The sequence below is a fragment of the Coptis chinensis genome, chromosome 2, assembly GCF_015680905.1.
Source record: "Coptis chinensis isolate HL-2020 chromosome 2, ASM1568090v1, whole genome shotgun sequence".
NCBI lineage: Eukaryota > Viridiplantae > Streptophyta > Magnoliopsida > Ranunculales > Ranunculaceae > Coptis > Coptis chinensis.
In genome coordinates this window covers 52517998-52523350 of record NC_141457.1, presented here as the reverse complement: position 1 = coordinate 52523350, position 5353 = coordinate 52517998, and the positions used below count along the sequence as shown (strand labels likewise).

Here is a 5353-nt window from a genome sequence, read left to right as displayed (position 1 = left end):
AGTTAATTTCGGAGATTTTGATGAAAGTCCCACTGAAATCACTTTTCAGGTCCAAGTGCGTGTCGAAACACCAGCAAAGTTTGATTTCCAGCAAATCATTCTTTAAAAGATTCTTAACAAAAACACCCCTTCCTCCCATTAGTGGTTTTCTCCGACGACCAATTATGGTATTGGCGTCTAACAATGGACGTCTGCTGTGTATTGAAAAAATACAAGAAAATAGGTTGGTACTCAAGTATTGATGATTGTATTTGTTTTTTGGTGTGCAATCCTTTTACTAAGGGGTCGTTTGTTTTTCTGAGCTTATGAATGCTGAATGCTAAATGCTGAATGGCTCATCCTCTGAATGCTAAATGCTGATTGCTGAATTCTAAAAAACATGTTTGTTTTCGTTAGAATAACAGCTCGAGAAAGGTGAATATAAATCATTCAGACAATTTTACTCATGCTATCTATTTTAAACACTAACTTGATTTCTTGTTAAACAAAATATATATTATATTTGAGGAGAAGAGATGGATTATCGAAAAAAATAAATGATAAATAAATTTATTTAAAATATGCTTTCACAAATATATTTTAACGGTTTATTTTCATATTTTGTTTATTTTCAGAATATATATATATGTAATTCTATTTTTAACAAAGTGGATATCATTCACCCAAAAAAAATGAAAAAACCCGTGACGCCAACATCAAATTTTGAATAACCTATTTTGAAACCATAAAAGTCAAGGTAGGAAAGTAGATGGGTTCTTAAGAAAGGGCAAGAAAGAACTTTTTTGTTTCGAGTATTAGAATTCAGCATTCAGAAGAAATTTTGGTGCTGAATGCTGAATGCTAAAAGTACCACTTAATGCTTAAACTACTTAAAAAAAACAAACAAGTTTTGAGCCTCTGAATGCTTAAAACTTAAGTTTAAGAGGCTCTAAATGCTGAATTAAAAAAAAACAAACAACCCCTAAGCAATGGTTGGCACTGCCTAGACTTTATCGCGGACGATATAAATCTGCCCTTTTGTATAGCTATCAAAATGAGGAAGATAAAGAATGTTATAATGGACAAAGACATAGCGAATTTATTGTGGTTTATTTTATACATTTCAGATACAATGTGTTGAAAATTAGTGTATATTCTTTGGAGACGGGAAAATGGGAGGAGTCTAAGATTGCCCATAATCTTGGTTATTGTTTTGCTCCAGATCATACTGTTTTTTTGGATGGATGTATTTACATATGGAATGAATATTGCTCTCAGTTGTGTATTTATGATATGAAGAGACAAAGTATCCGGTCCGTGAACCTTCCTAATAATATTGATGATGATCCTCTATTCTTGGGTGTATCGCTTGGTTGTTTCTACTTTGATGGGATCGGTCGAACTAATTTTAATCTATGGGTTATTGTCGATGGAGTACGTTGCATGGTTGTCAAAGCATAGCATCAAGTGTGACCACATGATAAATAAATATGATAAGGCATACTGTCCATTCGCTTTACATCCATTGAATCGGGAGCTTGTTTTGGCAAGGTCGCAGTTTGCAAGTATGAAGGTTTGTTTATTTTGCATGGACAGAGAAAAGAAAGAACTGATCATTAATCTGAATTCGGAACCCAATGGATCAGTCATCCCCTACTCCCTTCCAGCATGGCTTCCTTGGTTATAGAAAATCTAGTGAGTTAACAAGCAGAAATACATTTTTAATTATAATTGTCATTCGTTTTAGAGTTTTTTCTATAGTTCATTGTCATTATTATGCTTTCTTTCTTTCAAGGGAGAAACATTTGCTTTCCCCTTTGTGTATAGGGTCATTAAATTAGTTTACTGATCAAGTTAGTTCTTCCAGTCTGAGAGAGGAAAGAAGGCTTTCCTTTGCTTTTAGACAGTTTCTTGTTGTTTCTTTGATGATGGCTTCAATTGCATGATTTTCGTCTTGTATTTGTCGACTTCTATCAAAATTCCTCCTCCTTTCTATTGTATACTGCTTGATTGGTGCTATACTACTGCCATTTCGGCAGGGATGGTCGATGCGGAGGAACTTCATAGTCATATTACCATTTGGGACACCCCATTGACTCTAAATAAGATTACAATTTTCTAGGTCACTTTGTTAGCCGTATCCAGACACAAGTGGGCACACGTACTTTCAATTGGATATGCCTATCATTTTTCATGGGAACTGTTAGCTCTACATGATTTTAATTCTTGTTACTTGATATTTTAATTTGACTAATTTAAATAATAATACAAATTAATATTTCTTAGATAGTGACTGACAAATTAGATTTAAGCAACTATCTCCTAGTAAAAGACTAATAAAATGATTGAAGGAATCTATTAGATAAAACTTGAGAGTTGCCTTCGGTGGTAACCGAAGCGTGACTGGACTTTGTTGCACGGCTGCATGACCTATTACTTTGAGAACTTGGAAGCTCTGCTTGCCTCCCTACACAATACCTAATATGCACATTTTTCCTGATAATTTGTTGTTAATGTGTTGTGTTTGTAACTCCTCCAACTGAGATGGTTGAACAAACACCAATATGGTTTGGTCTATGTTACTTGCAATCCAAATAGACTAGACCATGTTTTAGAACCTTATAGAGTTTAATCCATAAGTGTCTGACTTGATATATCCTCTATTAACCTCTATTTCACATGATTGTAGTCTTATTACAAATTGCTTGCCTGTAAGTGCAAGATAGAAAGATCCTTAATCCTGTACCTTCTCTCTGTCTTTCAAGTTACGCAACTATAAAAATGGCCTTAGTAAGGGAAACAACACATCTATTTCTGGTTTCTGGCCATTTCTTTGGAATAGTCATTCGCAATGGAAGAAGGATTTTTTTTGTCAAGACTACGTGACTAAGAATTGTAGGGAGGAACGATAGTAATTGACTTTGGTAGAATTATGACGTGTCCTGCGTTTCACATTGTGAGACATTTTTGTTTTTCGTCTTTACATGTTCATTTATGTTTTTTCCTCGACAGTCTTGAGTGAGTTTCTGTACATAATGAATCTTGGCTGATCGAAATGCTTGAACAAATACATTACAGAAAAGTAGGTTCTTAGTTGAATTATCGTCCTGCTCTGTGTTACCAATTGATGATTTCTATGTTTTTTTTATTTTGTTATATTAAGGGGAGCCTTCTGAGAGAGATCCTGGCATCTAGGATTCTATTTACTTTTCCATGGTAATTCTCGTAAAGTGCTTACTCTTTTAGATTACTTTCTTCTTGGAGTTGAAGTTAAGGGAACAGAATGTTCAGTACAATATGGGCGGTTCCCTTGAAAAACAATGAAAGGTTGTTGGAGTGTGGGAATTTGTATGCACCATGCCGCCCTTATTCAATTACCTTAAGATAATCCGCCAGTACTCCTTGGTGCGACTGAAGAGTTCATTATCATGGTCATAAATTACTATTCATCATCTGAGTTGAATATGAACTGAATGCACCCTTGTCAAAAAAATCAACGGCGGCCTTGGTACCTTTCTGGTGTATTTTGCAACACGTACTTGATTCTCTGGTCGAGATGGATAAAAAACTGTTTAATCTGTGTTACATCCTCCACAAAGAGACCATACTATCCTCCTCGATACCCATTGCATCAGTTAGTCAGATTTTCATTCACTGTCACATTCCTTGGGAGGCTTGGAGTTATTTTGGTCTGGATTGCTCCCTGGGAAGGATCTTTTAGCATTATGGGTGCAGAGGTTTTATTCCTCGGAGGGTTGTAAGTTGTGGAACATTTTTCATTGTGCAATCATGTGGATTTTGCATGGAGAGGAACCAGAGGCATTTCGATGATAAAATGCCATCAATGGAGGAGGTTATTATCGCGACCAAAGGTTTGATCTTACTTTGGTGGAAGATATGGGAGACTTGGATGAACACACTTTTTGTGGGATTTGTGTTCGATTTGGAAATGTTGTTTGAGCTATTGTCATTGTCTTAGATGTGATGTAATTGTTTTGGGTTCGTTACTAGTTTGTGTTTTCGCTTCCTATATTCGCATTGCATTAGAATATCTCTAAGTTACATTGACACATATAGGTTTGTTTGTATCCGACACGGATACGAAGTGTGTGACACCGCGAAATATGAAAAATTGAGGTGAATGACATACGCACACGTGGATACGCATCTGACATGGAGTTTTTTTTTTTTTTTCAAAATATGGTGTCCATGTAACATAGGAGTTTCTCATCCTATATGTTCATTATGAGATTATTATATAATATATCTCCACAATATCCATCAGAAGAAAAAACAAATAAGAACAAAACCTTTCAACAGGTTTGGAATCCCCATTACTCTGAGATCGCGTCAAGACTTGCATCCTGGACGAAGAAAACGTTCTTTGCATATATCTTAGCAAAACACAAATCATATGTCCTTAGATTGGCAACATACTGGGTTTGTTTAAATTCCAGTTTTGCTTAGTCTTAATACAAACATCAGTTTAAGAATGCTAGATCCAAATCATTTCCAAGTTCCATAAGTTTTGGGCAACTTTGGCATCTTCTTTAGAAGCACTATGCATCAAAATTAACATATATGAATGTACTATAAATATTAATGTTTGAAGATTTGAATTTAGTTCTTGTTTGATGTATACGTCTGTGCTGGCTATCTTAAACTTGGAATGCATGACTGCATTGCATTTTACATTGTAATTTTACTTATAATCTGGGAATCATGTTGGCATTCTCGCCCTCATGTTTGAGTCCTGCTGCCTGCAAATTCTTTTGCAGATTCCATGTCCAGCCAGGGTGTCAGACTTCAAGTCGGTAGTTTAGAAACTTTTGTTGGTAGGCCTCCTTTTTTACATAGAATGGAGGATCCCCACACAACGTATTTTTAGATTTGGAAGATCTAACGATCATGGTGTGGGCACTATATGAATGCACCAGCCACATTGCAACTTTTTTTTAACAAAACTTACTTAGTAAAAAGAGAACGCTAGAGTCGGCCAAGAAGTTGAGATGCCATCACCTACTCTCAGTTCTAATTTATATGATTTCTCTATTTACTCGACATTTGTAACTTAATAGATTTTTAGTTTATCTTAAGTGCAGCGAAGGTCAAGGGACGCATATTTGCTTTACAATTTTTGTGTGAACCACAAAATTACCTAATAATCTCACTAATCTCTCTTCCCTCCACTTCCCCTTTCTTTTCTTTTTTCTTTTCCTCCTCTCTTCTCTTTCTTCACAGTTCCTTTTTATATCTTCCTCACCTCCTCTCTCATTCGTTGATCCTCCTTCTCATCTAACGATCACTACCTTCCCACCTATCCCTTTAGGGTTCTGCTGCCCGGCTACCCTGCCTCCCCTCTCCATTCCTTATC

General features: G+C 35.8%; 1 long non-coding RNA gene across 1 annotated transcript; it reads left to right on the top strand.

Moving 5' to 3' along the window:
* The first annotated feature begins 275 nt into the window (after positions 1-275).
* LOC147516524 (uncharacterized) lies at positions 276-4472 on the top strand. Its single transcript, XR_015211063.1, has 2 exons — positions 276-1674; positions 3143-4472. It is a non-coding gene; the product is annotated as an uncharacterized LOC147516524 (long non-coding RNA).
* The last annotated feature ends 881 nt before the right edge of the window (positions 4473-5353 follow it).